This window comes from Leptinotarsa decemlineata, unplaced genomic scaffold (assembly GCF_025532065.1).
Source record: "Leptinotarsa decemlineata unplaced genomic scaffold, Ldec_3_MD MMD2_P_RNA_scaffold_12, whole genome shotgun sequence".
Taxonomy (NCBI): Eukaryota; Metazoa; Arthropoda; class Insecta; order Coleoptera; family Chrysomelidae; genus Leptinotarsa; species Leptinotarsa decemlineata.
This window is the reverse complement of record NW_027412526.1, coordinates 4,679,971-4,696,805: the sequence shown is the minus strand read 5'-3', so window position 1 is coordinate 4,696,805 and position 16,835 is coordinate 4,679,971. Positions and strand designations below refer to the sequence as shown.

General features: G+C 39.8%; 1 protein-coding gene across 9 annotated transcripts in view; it reads right to left on the bottom strand.

Annotated features, from left to right (window-relative positions):
• The window catches only part of LOC111516433 (probable G-protein coupled receptor No18), a 231,794-nt gene that overhangs the window by 22,093 nt on the left and 192,866 nt on the right, over positions 1-16,835 (bottom strand). For 3 of the 9 annotated variants that reach the window (XM_074172450.1, XM_074172463.1, XM_074172466.1), the window contains exon 1: positions 9,500-9,809. The exons of 3 other annotated variants lie outside the window; for them this stretch is intronic. The gene's annotated coding sequence lies outside the window, so the exon portion shown is untranslated. Of the gene's footprint in view, positions 1-9,494; positions 9,810-16,835 lie in introns of those variants that run through there. 3 more of the 9 variants (XM_074172442.1, XM_074172424.1, XM_074172457.1) reach the window with 3 other exon arrangements.

Below are 16,835 nucleotides of genomic sequence, written 5' to 3'. Positions count from 1 at the left end.
TGCACAGAGGTACACTTTATATATTCTTGTTGGTTTGGAAATGAAGATTCATATTTCTTATTGGATTTTATAGTTGATTCAGAAACAATTTTATAGATTTAATGGGAATACTTACTTCGAATAAGACATTGCGATAATTTTGATCTGAAAAAAGTCTACAGTCATCACACGTGACGATCCAATCCAGAAAAGGATCGTTTTGGTTTCGCAAAAGCAAAAAAACAGACCTCGAACCGTGACAATTTCTGTCGATCGTTCAAATCGTGGGACACCCAGTTTTCGACCTTTTCAAACTTTCCAGTATGTTTTGCACTATCGAGCCCTCAAATCCTCGTCCTCGGCAGGCCAACGACTTCGGGGCTCATCTTCGCGGCTAAATATGTCTTCTTATAGAGCCAGAGCCTAAACATATCCCGTCACATGTATCTGCGATGGCTTTGTATTTGTTGTGATTGAGCCTGTTCAGTTAAGCACCAGTTTTGAACGAACAAACGAATAATAATGGTTGAAGGTGGCGTTTAAGTTCGATCCTAACTCACGGAAATCCTGAGGTTTTTCCAGGTTGCACGAACATCCCGTTTTACATATTATTAATCGGAATTTGCGATTAAAATTCCGCGAGATCTCATCCAATCTCTTCTCTCAACCAACTAATTACTTTAAATTAGCAATTCAAAGCATCCGAAAATCTCATCGCGGTATTAGAAATCTTAAATGAAGTTTGTTCCTCTCTCATCTAGAGAATATATTCAAACAATTTTAATTGCCTGTGCTGAAGACGTCGATTTCAAACATATCAAAACTTGTTTGATAGGAGTTGTTTTGACGTCACGGTTTTCTTACATGAAGCGATGTGATAGATACTCTTCGGGTGTGTTTGGGAGACAATTATCCCCGCTGTTGTCGTTCCAGTTGTTCCAGAATGATAATATCAGAAGGGGTAGTTTTTTGATACCTACTTACTCAGATAGCTTACTAACTCAGAGGAAATGTTAGTGACAGTTACTGTCAGAATATTCGTCTGGAAGTTACTTATTTGCATGATTTACACATCTTTGTGAAGATATTTTCTTCGACAGCCAGGTGGCAATTAAGGCGCCCAGCTCATTGCAAGTCTTCTCAAGACTGGTGGGAACTTACCCAAAATAGGGTCACTAGCTCAGGTACCCGAACATGAGGGTCACAAGGGCAATAAGGAGGCAGATGTAGCCCTGGAGGCGTATCCAAAGCTATGATCTGCCCAGAACCCTTCTGCGAAAGCCTGCATAAAGACATCCATAAATTCATGGATGCAAGCCAAATCGATAGATTGGTGGAATAAGCTCCCAGGAATGAGGCATGTGAAAGAGTTCATGAAGAAACCGTCGCCCAGATTCACGGAAGACCTGCTAAACCACAACCGTAAGATTCTAAGGGTAGTAGTGGGTCTACTATCGAGGGAAATCAAAAGAAGAGATGTGGTACCTGAATACCTGCCAGGTACCTGATTGCCAGCTACCTTGAAGAGAGGGAGTTAATAGTAGGATACAAGGGAAAAATGAACATCACCTGTGGTGTTCCACAAAGCTCCGTTATTGGTCCCATATTGTGGAACGTATACTATGATGGGGTACTGAATCTGAAGGTCCCTAGGAAGCTAACCTAATAGGCTACGCAGATGACCTAGCCGTAGTGGTGGTGGGGAAAAAAGAAGAAAGTCTGGTAACAACTTCCAATAGAACTGTGAAGGATATAACCAAGTGGATGACAGCGAAACAACACAAGCTTGCCTCCCAGAAGGCAGAGGTAGTATTGCTGGCAGCAGGCAGAAAACTGAAAAGTATTACAATTGAATTGGAGGAAACGAACATCCGTAGCCAAGAATATATTAAATACCTGGGAATCCACATGGATCGAAATATGAAAATGGGAGCTCATGTTAGAAAAATAGTGAAAAAAGCGGGAAAAGCCATAAGCAACCTAAGCAGGATAATGCCCAACGTTGGGGGTCCTCGAGAAGGTAGCAGGAGAATTCTATGCTCAGTCGCCCAGTCGATCATGCTATATGGCGCAACGATTTGGAAGAGAGCCATGAAAAAAAAGGTATACAGGAATATACCACTTAGTGGTATATTCATCAAATAGAGCTCTGCTGATGATTGCAAGAACCCGTCTAATAGATCTGCTGGCGGAAGAGAGAACAATGGTACAAAATAACGTATCGAAAGGGTTAGCAAGGTTACAGATTATGGAAAAATGGTAACAATCTTGGAAGATAGACAATGGAAAGGCCAACTGGACAAGAAGACTGACAAGAGACATAGAACCATGGATGAACAGAAAATGGGGAGAAGTGAATTACTTTCTCACACAAGTTCTAACGGGGCATGGGTTTTTCAGGCGTATTTGTTTAGGTTTAAAGTGAATGATACAGAAGAGTGCAAGTATTGCGGAATGATTTGAATGTATGCGTTGGGACCTGAATACCTGCCAGGTACCTGATTGCCAGCTACCTTGAAGAGAGGGAGTTAATAGTAGGATACAAGGGAAAAATGAACATCACCTGTGGTGTTCCACAAAGCTCCGTTATTGGTCCCACATTATGGAACGTATACTATGATGGGGTACTGAATCTGAAGGTCCCTAGGAAGCTAACCTAATAGGCTACGCAGATGACCTAGCCGTAGTGGTGTTGAGGAAAAAAGAAGAAAGTCTGGTAACAACTTCCAATAAAACTGTAAAGGATATAACCAAGTGGATGACAGCGAAACAACACAAGCTTGCCCGCCAGAAGGCAGAGGTAGTATTGCTGGCAGCAGGCAGAAAACTGAAAAGTATTACAATTGAATTGGAGGAAACGAACATCCCTAGCCAAGAATCTATTAAATACCTGGGAATCCACATGGATCGAAATATGAAAATGGGAGCTCATGTTAGAAAAATAGTGAAAAAAGCGGGAAAAGCCATAAGCAACCTAAGCAGGATAATGCCCAACGTTGGGGGTCCTCGAGAAGGTAGCAGGAGAATTCTATGCTCAGTCGCCCAGTCGATCATGCTATATGGCGCAACGATTTGGAAAAGAGCCATGGAAAAAAAGGTATACAGGAATATATTACTTGGTGTTCAACGGAAAGCAGTCATAGAAATAGCGTGTGCATATAAAACAACATCAAATAGAGCTCTGCTGATGATTGCAAGAACCCCTCTAATAGATCTGCTGGCGGAAGAGAGAACAATGGTACAAACAACGTATCAAAAGGGTTAGCAACGTTACAAATTATGGAAAAATGGCAACAATCTTGGGGGATAGACAATGGAGAGGCCAACTGGACAAGAAGACTGACAAGAGACAAAGAACTATGAATGAACAGAAAATGGGGAGAAGTGAATTACTTTCTCACACAAGTTCTAACGGGGCATGGGTTTTTCAGGCGTATTTGTTTAGGTTTAAAGTGAATGACACAGAAGAGAGCAAGTATTGCGGAATGATTTGAATGTATGCGTTGGGAAGAACAGAGACGAAACGCACAGATGACGACAGAAGAATTGAAACCGGAAAATATGATAGAGAAGATGCTCAAAATTATAGAAAACTGGGAAGCCGTTAGTAAACTCTCCAAGACCATCCTGACAAAGGAAAGAAAAGAACTAGATGAATAATAATGAAGTACTGAAGAAAAAGGAAGAGCCCTGAACCATCACTACAGTCTGCTATTCCGAAGGGCGGTTCCAGAGTAGCCTGCTTGACTCATGAGTGGTTTTTTAGTCGGTAAAAATCCGACACTATGTGATCACATGGCGACCAGGTGTCTTTTGAAGATTTCTCCACTCACCAAAAAAAACCCAACGGGGCATAGCCAACTTAGGAAACATATCAGCAACATGGGTCTGACAAAAGAAACCCAGTGCAGGTTCTGTCAACAAGTGGAAGAAACCGCACTGCATGTGTCAAGGCTATGGAGTCTCTACAAAGAGATCGAGCTAGACAATGAGCTCTAACAAGCAGTGAATCAGGCCATGAGCTAGCTCCCCGACAATCTAATCTGATTGAATTCCTGTTGCTTCGCGACCGAAAGAGAACTGAAACAGTTCCAAAGTTGATTGTTACTGTAGTTTTTTCCCAACACCCTACCGTTATTTTGACACCTCGACACGTGTTTTCATCACCAAGTGATTATTTTCAAAAGGAAAATCAACAGAAAGATCTTGTAGATGATCACTTGGTGATCGGAACACATGTCGAGGTGTTAAAATAACTGTTTGGTGTTGGGAAAAAACTCAAGTAATATTCATTACTACACCAAAGGTTCCAAACAGGGCATTACAAGCTCCAAAGTTAGTTATCAATTTCACTTCTTGTTTTTCGCAGCTGTCTCAATATCCCCCAGAGCGTAGGGCAACACAAATGTCTCGTCAATACCCTTAACATGCCGTAGGTGGTGATGAAAAACTCTTGGGGCTGCGTTATGCCGATGGATATAGGCTGGGACTGCATATACTGGACATGTATTAGGGTATTGGACGCCTCGTGACACGCCCTGCACCATTTAATCAGGAATCTCTATACCTATCACGCGACTGTGGTAGACTAAGGTGTTGAAGACACCATTCTGGCAAGCCATGATGAACCCCTCAGTTTCCGACTTTAGCCCACTCGGCCTGAGGAAAGCGAACGTCCGGCGCTTCGATAAGCCAATGTTTTCAATGCTGTTGAAGAAGATATCATGCATTGGCTTATCCTTGTGTTGTGGCAGGAAGGAAGTGATCTCTGCGGATTTTATATGGGCCTTTTAATGAACCGGTTCCAACTCGGTGACAAAGTTGAGATCACCTCGCTCAGTGTCGAAAACTAAACCAAGTTCACCAGCTGCTCGGGCAGCTGCCCTGGAGGAAAATGCTTCAATTCCTGCTTTCTCATTGTCACGGACCATGCAGAGGAAGGGATCCGTACGCCTGATGACTTCACAGGCTCCATCCAGTACCATTCTGTCATGCAGACACTCCAAACTCAAAAGTCTACGACCTCCCTGTTGTCGTTGACTAAATACAACTTCTTTCGAGTCTACTTCACAACTCAAAACGAGAAGAGTAAGATTGGGATGGCAAGCATATTCGCTGCGACAACTTTGTTATTTCCCGACAGTACCGATGACAATATCTGTTGTAGTTTGTACTGATACTTGCCGCGGCGAAAGCTCTTCACTGCTGCTGGAGTGTTTGAGTTGAGGGGCTACGGTTGTTCATAAATGTCCTTCCAGAATAATTCTACCTGATCAGGAGTCGGCGGATTGTCCACAATACGTAGAGGCTCTTGGAATAAGCAGGAAGGTTTCTCGCGGAACTTCGCGATACTTCTCGTTCGCTCAGTAGTGACTTTTCAGCAGCCACTAGTAGCAGTAGTACCAGTGCTGTTTGGTGGTTAACAGCACGTCTTGACTCAAAGTGTGATAGATACGTCATAGTTTGGCGGCTACTCGGCGTACCGCGGGCCATCTTGTGTACTCGTCGTTCAATCTTCCGAACCGCAAGGCCGGTATTGCGTCCTTCTGATTCGGAAAGCGATCGGACGACGCTATACACGACGGTGTCAATTTGCCAGATGTCTGTCTCTTCTGTGAACCTCCGCATCCAAACAACACATTGTGGCTTCAGGGGCATAATTTTGTGGAGCGCCTTGCGTGTTCTGATCGTGTCCATTGGTGGTATGATGCGAGTCTCTTCTCCAGCCGTGCTGACACACCACATTCTCTTTGCGTGGGCTCACTACTCTCGAAGGAATGCAGAAGGCTGTCTCTTACCTCATTGTTACTATTATTTTTTTCGACCGAAGTATACGGTGGTCTGGCCCTATCCCCCGAAGCCCCGATACATTCGGGAGGGCGCGCCAGCATTATCAACAAACGACCAATCTCTACACCGTGGGGTAGGTGATCATTGGGTCCAAGAAGCATGTGCCCTGAGCAAGCCCTGTCCGGCTAAAATTTCTGGCTTAGTGCGGCGGGCCGATATGATTTTGAGATTTGAGAGTAGAGAGGGTATCATTACATCAAGGACTCCAATAATCAGAAAAACCACCTTAACAGAGTGGTCTGGATAGAGTCTGCCGAGGTCGGAGAGAAAGTCTCGATATTTTATTCGTTTTTCCTCCTCTTTTCGGAAGATATTCGTCGCGTCAGGAGCTGAAAACTCCACGACAAATATCGTTTTGGTCTGGTGGTCGAGAAGGACTACATCAGGCTTATTAGCTTGTATGAGCCTCGTGACACGCCCCATACCTTGTGTCAGGAATCTCTATACCCACTACGCGACTGCGGTAGACTAAGGTATTGAAGACACCATCCTGGCAGGCCATGATGAACCCCTCCAACTTCAGCCCACTCTATTTGAGGAAAGCGAAAGTCAGGCGCTTTGATAAGCCAAGGTCTCCAATGTTATTGAAGAAGACCTCATGCATTGGCTCATTCTTGTGTTTCCGCAGAAGTGAGGTGACCTCTGCGGTTTTTATATGAGCTCTTTGCTGAACTGGTTCCAACTTGGTGACAGAGTTGTGGCCACCTCGTTCAGTGCCGAAAACTAAACCAAGTTCATCAGCTGCTTGGGCAGCTGCCTTGAAGAGGAATGCTCCAATTCCTGCTCTCTCATGGTCACGGACCATGCAGAGAAGGCGATACGAACTCCTGACCAGAACCAATCTGTCATGTAGACACTCCAAACTCAAAAATCCACGGTACAACCGTGGAACGGACGATTTGAGATGTAAACTTCAATAGAGGTGCATCATTTCTCGGGTCTTCACGTCGAGTTGATACAGCTCCTCCCGAGTCCACTTCACTACTCCAAACGAGTAGACTAAGGTCGGAACGGCAAGCATATTTGTTTCAGCAACTTTGTTCTTCCCCGACAGTTCCAAAGACCTGATCTGTCGAAGATTGTGCTGATACTTGCCGCGGAGAGAGTTCTTCACTGCTGTTACCTTTTGTGAGTGGCGTTGTTCCACCCCGAGGTAAGTATACGTCTCTCCGGCATCCAAATGGAGTAGGATGCTTTAATCTACGAGCTGCATATCCTCTCCGTAGTCCCCGCATCGTTCTCTTTTGAGATGAACCATTGCACATTTGTCTATCCCGAATGTCATACCGATAGCATGCGTGTACTCTTCCACCACCCTCAAGGACTGATGGAGATCCTTCTCTCCAGAGGTATAAAGTTTAAGATCATCCATATAAAACAAATGGGTGACCTTGTTCTTCCGGTTTCCGGGGATGCCACAGTTATATCCTTGAGTATTTCTGAGCGCAACGCATAATTATATAAAAACAAAGCAACCCAACATTTGCGAAAACACTTTGTCATTGTACCGTTAGTAACTATCGTTTTATCATATTCTGAATTGAGTCATGAGTCAATTCGTTGTCTACATTTTCCACAGGTTATAATGATTGCACGTTTGCTATATTTTATACACCTTTGGACGAAACGCCAGTAATCAATAGATACGCAATAGCAATATCATGTTACCGCCATCAAACATTTAATTAACCTAATTGGCTGGAAAGTAACGTAGTGACAGAGTTCATATAAATAATGAATTTTGTGCGACAAACGGAGTGTAAACAAAAGTTTCAAATGCGTAAACTTTTATAATCGATGATTCGGTTACTGGTGTATAAGATTTTTTCACTGGCCTTTATATTTACCAAAATTTCAACTGAAAATGTTTATTGGTGCTTCTATTGCTCTCACATAAATTTCCAAACAGTATAATGATTTTGTTGGGGAGAGATACGCCAAGGAAATGAATATTTCGAATGGTAATTCAAAATGTAAACCATTGCCAACGTTCTAAGATGCCCATGAATTGGTTTGACGATTCATAAGTGTGGAGTTCTCATGGAAATCAGGCGACCAATATGAACCACTTGATTTCATCAAGGCACAAACTATGTGCTCTGCTGTTTCATCATTTTCGGGACACACATTGTCCAAGTCTCTGCATATGATGATTCAAATGAGAGTGACCTGTAAGAAGGCCTGTTAGACATCGTAGTTCATTCCTAGTTTAGTCCAACAACTGTTTGGTATCAAGCTTTGAAAGGTGAATAAACGCCTTGCGCTCCAGGCGTTCAATGTTTGTTTGGCAGAACCTGAAGCAGCACCCTCCCTTGCAAGGGAGTTAGCAGCCTCATTGCCTTCCAGACCAGTATGGCCAGGAATCCAGACCAGAGACAATCTGTTGAGTCTTCCTATGGAGGAGAGTAGCTTTTGGAAATTTGCTACCAATTTAAACGTTGCTCGGTAGAAGCCAAGATCTTCCAACGCCGCTTGACTGTCCGAGAATATTTTCATTGACTTGTGTACGAGGTTGGATTCTTACAATTTCTCCGCACACAATTCAGTAGCGTGAATTCCCGCTTGAAATACAGTCGCATAGGTTCCTGCAGGTCTGGGTCTGCAACTGAAAACACCTGCACCAGAACCGGAAGGTGTTTTTGATTCATCTGTGAACCAACAAATATCTGCTCTTAATATTTGCTTCTCCCGGAGGATCTATTCCTCCCTAATCGGTATATTAGCAATGCTCATGCTTATGAACTCCAAATAATTGAGTTTCCAACCCTTGCTTGCGTAGTACAAAATTTCCGCATCGTTTAGATTCGGAAACTTGTGGTTGCATTTCAAGGACTAGTTTGAGAACGTCGATTCATTTTTACCTAGTCTGAAGGACCGTTCATGTTCAGCATACCGTTTTGAGTAATTTCGGCCACTTTGTCCCACAAAAACACTATAACACTCCGAACACTTGAGCTCATAATCTCCAGATTTCTCCTACTTGTATACTTTATCTATGACATTAAAAAAATGAAAACTTGGCATGTGGCCTAAGTGCAACTTCCACATTGTTTTTAATTTTGAAAAGTCCCGCAATTGTCTATGTTTTTTCACCAACATATATTGAAATTACAAATTTCTTGGTTCTTGATTGTTTGATCTGGGGGTATATAATCTGTACGTAAATTTGAGGTTTTGTTTTCTGACTAACTTCTGGATTATGTCTGTATCGAAACCATTATCATGTCCTATCTGTATGATTATTTTAATTTCCCTATCTAGATTGTTAGCAGACATTTTTCATGATGACCTTCTATCATGTAGTAACTGCTACATCTATCAATTTATCATGATTGTTAGAGATACAGACTGAAATATTGCTTCAACAGAACTGGAATAGATTAATTAAAGATTGGACACTATCAAAATGAGGCTGACAGAAACAGTTAATCATGTTTCATGCGAATCTGGGGCCCCCAAATTATAATCAGAAGAATATGACATATAACTGACGAATTTTACAAGCAGTGGTTTATACAAGTCCTGTAGATGAAGAGGGTACAGGTTTCTTGGACTGGATGTCATGAAGAGTTAGAAGGAAGACTGAATAATTCCCTGAAGCCCTAGCAAATAAACCCCCCAATGTTATAGTTCAACAAAATATTCTACAGTTCCACTGAACATACTTTACCCAATTATCAGTTTCCAGTATCGACAGCTCGGTTTGGTACTGTTCTTGAGACATCTCAGTTTTCAAACACCGGAATAAATATGCCAAATTCACGGGCAAAACACCTTCACGGAACATCACACTGGGAAAACACTGTTTGTTTTCGAGTGGCGAGTAAACGCTTGTAAAAACACCGAAGTTCGATTGAACTACCGCGCTTCGAATGAACTACTCTACTACGCTGGTCGCGGAGTTCTTCGACTGAGTTCTTCGACACGCGCCAGTTGAAGAACTGATTTCGATAACCCACGTTCGGCGGCAGAAAGCGATTACATAACTGCGGTTGTTGTTATCTTCTAGAGCTGAATTTGATTCGTGTGCTGGAAGGATATGTAGCCGAGGGGATTTACGATGATTTTATTTGAAAGGGAGAGAAGTTACGGAATTCTTTGTCACAAATTCATCGATGAATCCGCGACCGGTTGTCGAAATTGAAAGATTGGCTTTCTACTTTCTACACACTCTGGAAAGTGTAGCATCAATCTTGAAAATCAAATTCTTGAAAATGGCTCCAAAATGGGAGCCGAAACGTCGAATACAAAACTCCAGACGCGGTTCAATCATTCCGAACTCCTCAAGGTCAGCAGTATGTTGTCCTTGAGTTCTGGTTGATTGAACCGCGTCTGGAGTTTTGTATTCGACGTTTCGGCTCTCATTTTGGAGCCATTTTCAAGAATTTGATGTGACTTGACACCAGGGCCTCAATCGGCCTACTCCCCATGTCTCGTCGCGAGTTCTCTCTAAGGTCTCAATCTGCCTACTCCTTAGATTGATCTGAGGTGTCGATACAGTTGGAAAAGTCTTTGAACGTCATCACGTTTGTTCAGGCAGAAAGGTCGCTTTTCGATTTCGATGGACTCGCGAATTATCTGAGCTTGAAGTGTCTTCGCTGTGGCGATGGTCTTAGTGTTCGCAAAGTCTATGTTGTGTCCTGTCTCTTGATGATGTTTTGATAAGGCTAACGATGGGTCTGACTTTCGGATGATCGTATACTCTACATGTCACACGTCTGTTGGTCTGGCCTACGTATGTTCTATCGCAATCGGAGCATGGAATTTCATATATACCCTGCGACTCATTGATAATTTTGTCCTTGGGAGAACGAAGGAATGTGGAAGTTTGATTGTTGGTGGTGAATATCGTTTTTGTGTTCTGTTTTTTGAGCCAATTTTGTCAGTTACACCTTTAATGTAGGGAAGAAAGGCTTTGTGAAGGACGTTGTTGTCTTTCGGATCTTTGGGACTGGACGAAGACGTTTGTTGACGACGGATGGATCTGTCAATTTGATGGTCTGTGAATCCATTTTGCAAAAGAGTTGATTTGAGTTGGGCTAGCTCTTGTGGGTTTTTTGTGGTGGTCCGTGAGGTTAATAAATCTATGGATGAGAGAATTCAAGACGGAGTTGGTTTGTGCTGGATAATGGTGGGAGTTTGCGTTGAGGTATCTTTTTGTGTGTATTGGTTTCCTGTAGACAGTGTGGGTGAAGGAGTTATTGGATTTTGTGATGAGGACATCTAGGAATGGAAGGGAGTAATTGGTTTCAATTTCCATTTTGAATTTTATATATGGGTGGAGGTCGTTGAGGTGATAAAGGGAGTTATGGAGAGTTTCGGAGCCGTGTGGCCATATGACAAAAACGTCATCTACGTATCTGAACCAGCAAGAGGGTTTGTGGCCGAACCTGTCAATAGCTTTGGTTTCGAATGAAACAAGGACTGGTTGAAGAGGAGAACCCATGGGGGCGCCGTTTACTTGTTTGTAGAAATTATCTTGATAAAATGAATGTTTTGCCTTTTTGTTTGTTCTTTTATGCGTTTAGAACGCCTTAGTGCAGGTGCTGCAGGTAAATTTGCCTGTATTTGGGTAACATCAGGTGATATCCTTTGTGTTGGATTTTCTCTAGGTTCACTGTTTCTAGGAATTTGTATTGTATTGTGTAGTATATCGAATGTTAGCTCTTGTTGTGTTTTAATTTGTATTTGTTCCTCGATAAGTCATAATTGACTTATCTTACTTACTATAGAGCTTATAGTTATTTGTTTTTTTGATTGATTTACCTAGTTCTACATTTGAAATTTTTAGATTCATGTTTAATCATGCATGCTCTCGTTTCAATTACTTGTGAACTTGTATCAATCATTGTATTATTGTATATTGTATTGTATTTCAAAAATCAATAGTCTGTAATTTTTTTCCTTTGAATATTCATAACTTGCTTATTTTTTCTAATGTGTTATAATAATAGAAGACAATATTTGATTTTTTTTGAGGTAATCTGTTTGGATTTAATGAACTTTTATTGTTTTTCACAAGAATCTTTCGATTTTTTCAGTATTAACTGCGATTTTGCTTTACTATTTGAGTAATCAATATTAGAACTCATTTTTAAGTAGCGCACAACTAGTAATAAATATGCTGACATTTTTTTTTTTGACGTCAACAGCGACAGCAACAGTTATATACCGCTTGAGGGAAGCAATACCAACAAAATGTCCGTTATTGTGGAAAAACAATTTATTGCATCAAGATAACACACCTGCTCAGTCGTCATTGCTCGTTCGTGATTTTTTGCCCAAAAAAAAAACTATATAATCATGCCTCAGTCACCATATTCACCGGATTTGCCCCCAGCAGCTTTTTCCTGTTTCCTGTTTCTTTGTCCTTGAAGTTTAGCGCTTTTTATTCGGAGAGCTAATCTGGGAAACAGTTTAGCCAACCCAAACAAATTGTCAGCTGATGACAACTATCCAAATCGGTGTATAAACAGACGGAGCAGCTTAGAATGGACTCCATTATTGCCAGACATGGAAAAGTTTGACGATTTGGAATTTTGTTCCTTTCCATTGTCAAAAATCACTACTTCAATAGATATGTTCGATGAGACACTCGACAGTATCAATAAAGAGAATGTTTCAACAATGGTGCATCGTCTTTTGACATTTCCTCTTACACATGAGGGTTTTGAGAAAGAAGAAGTGACCATACAGGAAATATCAGTCAGTAACGATTCTTGAAGAATATTGTAGATGATATTATAAGAAAGATAAAGTTTAGGTTAAGAATGAACGAAATCTCGACTTTTAGAACGACGAAAACCAAGATGAATATATCTCAGTTCCAAACCACCACTACAAGAAGAACTTTGGAAATATTTTCAAGGAACAAGTCATACATTACAGAGCTTTTAAGGAAATCCAAAGGACAAAGTCGGGATTTCGGAAAAGTCTGGAATCAACGAAATTAAATGTAAGGACTGCGATGCAGAATATTATGGACAGAGTAAAAGATCAATTGGAATAAGATATAAGGAACACTTACCACACAAAAAATATGAAAAACCAAAAGAAATCATTCCATAGATTGTAGTTCATTGAGATTATTTAGACAAGTTAACAACAATAGGCATTTAGATGCCTATGAGAGCCTATGCCTATGAGTCAACATAATAATGTTATGAATAACGATGGTGGACTAATACCTAATTGGAGAGAAGGAGAAGGAAATATTAAGAGCAGATAGTTGTTGGTTCACAGATGAATCAAAAACACCTTCCGGTTCTGGTGCAGGTGTTTTCAGTCGCAGACCCAGGACAGAGATATCTACTTGCCTAGGAACTTATGCGACTGTATTTCAAGTGGAAATTTACGCTATTGAATTGTGTGCGGAGAGATTGGATAAATCCAACCTCACTTACAAGTCAATGAAAATATTCTCAGACAGTCAAACGGCATTGGAAGCTCTTGGCTCCCACCGAGCAACGTCTAAATTGGTAGCAAACTGCCAAAAAAGACTCTCCTCGATAGGAAGACTAAACAGATTGTCTCTGGTCTGGATTCCTGGCCATATTGGTCTGGAAGACAGTGAAGCTGTTGACTCTCTTGCAAAGGTGTTGCCGAACCAACACCATACACCTGGATGGCAAGAAGAGTTATGGACTTCTGGCAGAATCTTCCAGGATTGGCCCACTCCAAGGCGTTTATTCACCCTTCGAAGCTTGATTCCAAACAGTTGTTGGACTACAGTGGGGATGAACTACGATGTCTAACAGGCCTTCTTACAGGTCACTGTAAGAAGGCACAATATTATATGTAGATGAAATACACTTGCTCCTTGCAGTTTTGGTGGTATACCGCTCGCCTAATAGGAAGGTAAATATACTATTAAAAGGTGTAGCGGTTCAGGGCAACATATGAAATTAAATAGTGTATCACTATTTACAGTAATTATAGGAATGCATTCTACAGATAAATGTTTGAACATAGTGACGTAATAGTATATTACAATTTGGAAAATGTTTTGCTGTGTTTGTTAATAGGTGATTTATTGAATTTTATGCGAAATGAATTCGATTGTGTAAAATGGTTTGAAATCATAAATGAAGTACTACTTCTGAATCGTTGATCGATAGAATTTGTATAATAAAGAATATAGGAGGTTGAATTTGTATGATCAATATCGAAATTGACACTATAGTTCACTATGATATGATCACCTTACACAGTGAAAATATTACTAAAACTGTATCAGTATTTTCAAATATGGAAAATCATCATAAAATGATTCAAATCCATTCAAATAAAGAAAGATGTTTCAACCTCAACTTCCATATTCTAAAACAAAAACACTTAATATCTTAATATTCATAATATTCCTTTAATATTCAAAGTTTATAGACATGAAAATTGATACGATCACCGGATATAGAAATATTACACAATCTTCAAATTTGCAAACTTGCACGAATGCACATTGAGCATTTCGCCTTAGTACGGTGACCGGAGCAAAGCTGCAAACTCAGCATATGAATCTTTATAAATATTGAGGAAGGCCAAGATCATAAAACGAGATGTATTGGGAAATTCATTGAGTATTTATTGATTACTCTTCAGAAATGGTTCCAGAACATTTTCAGAATCCAGCACATCTCCGTTTCGCCGATCCTGCTGGATAGTTTTTGGTGACTCTCGGTATTATTCTCTTAACTATTCACTGTTGGTTCATTCCTGAGCGTGAATGAAAATTATGGGCACCACAATATGGACAATTCTATGTACTGACTATAAGGAATACAAAATAACCCATACCCACCTGCTGTCAGTGTTGTGAACTATAAACAAGTACATTGTTTATGATTATTTATTTATTTATTTATTTGATCCATACAAACTTGTTAAGTTTTATTACATGGATTCCTATTATTAACAATATATACAATGTAAATTCAACTTAAAAAAGAAATATATTTTTATTACGTACCTACTATAAGAACTGTTGGGGTACAGATTTAGGTAGATTTAATTTTCACGAAGATATATTCAGTATATTATTCAGTATTGTGTTACGGAATTTGAAATATGGTAAAGACCAATCAATATCCGTTATTTCATTGAATTCATTAGCTAATATCAACATGGTTGCGAGAGGTGATCTAGTGCTAGATATTGACACAGAAATATTGAACATAATTGTATGTCGAGTACGGCGTGAAGGGACATGAAACGGAATCAAGTGTAGGATTTCGGGGGAATCAATTCGATTATTAATTATTTTATATATGAATATCAGGGCTGACAAATTGCGTCTTTTTTCTAATGATAATATTTTGAATTCGCTCCTTAGCCGTGATGTTCGTATTAAATTGTAATCGGGCCATTTATGATATTTTTTAAAAGAGAGATATCGAAGAAATTTGTTTTGAACCTTTTCAATTTCTTTTAAAGCAGTTTTGTATTCTCCTGTCCAAATTATTGAAGCAAACTCCAGTTTTGGTCTAACTATAGTATAGTAGAGTAATTTAATTGTATTTATATTATTAAATTCACGCGTTTGTCTCATTAAATATCCTAACATACGATTTGCAGATTTTACTGATACCATTATATGCTTTGTGAAGGAAAAAGTACTATTATAAGTAATGCCTAAGTCTTTCACCTCGGTTTTTTCACCCAGGACCTCTCCATCCATATGATATTCAAATTTGATCACATCTTTCAAATCGGTAAATCGACTAATAAAATTAAAGAAGCATAGTCTGCTATCAGTGATATTACGGGAAAATCTAAAAAAAAAAACATGTGGGAATATCACTTAGTCCTGATAAAATCAATGATTATTATTGTTCGATCGCAGAAAATCTTAGTGAGAATATAGTGGTACCTCACGATCCCTTAAAAAATCTTGAAGATGTCAGAATTGAGGATAACCTAACATTGTACGATACAAGCATTAGTGAATTACTAGAAATTTTGAGGAATATACAGAATAAAAATGCAACTGGATCTGATGGAATCTCAATAAAATTATTCAAAATCTTCCAATTGAGGCACTGCAAACATTGGTATCTCTAATCAACACCTCTTTCAATGGAATTTTTCCTGATTTTCTGAAAATATCCGTTGTCCTTCCATTATATAAAGGTGGAGAATCTTCGCCCGATCTCTCTCATTCCAACTATAGCCAAAGTTATCGAAAAACTTGTGAAAATACGTTTGGCAATTTTCCTAAAACACCACAATATTTTAAGTGAAAGCCAGTTCGGTTTTCAAAGCAATAAAAACACGCACGATGCCATCTTTTCGTTTCTTTATGATATTTACTCCAAGTTTAATTCTGGTAGTGTAGTAGCTACGGTCTTTGGTGATCTTTCTAAGGCGTTTGATTGCGTTGATCATAAGATCTTGCTAAGAAAAATTCACCAATACGGCTGCAGAGAAATGACGCTCAAATGGTAAGAACAACAGGACTTGTGTTCCACAAGGATCAGTTTTGGGACCCATCTTATTCTTATTATATGTCAATGATATTGCAAATTTGAGCATTTCAGGAAATTTCATTCTATTCGCTGATGACACGACGATATTGTGGAACAACAAAAACTCAAATCATTTACACAATGCATTATCTAGTGATATGAAAACAATCAAAGAGTGGTGTGATGCTAATTTGCCATCCTTCAATATCACTAAAACAAACATTTTATCATTTAGATATGCTCTTGATGACCTGTCATTCGGTGATAACTCACGAGACGAGGAAGGAGACTTAATCTAAACTTCTACCTACACATTCAGCTCTTTCATTTTCAACAAAAATGGGGTGACATGTTCACCTAATGGTATACAGCATACGAATCGCATGCAAGCATTTTGTGTACGTTGTAACTTCTGTTTGTTATATTGCGGCAAAAAATTGTAATACACCGAACAACAATATTCGATATGGGGGTAAATAAGAGTTTTAACTAACCCGAGTTTTATTTCTTCTGATAACTGATACTTGAATTTATATAGCGATTTGA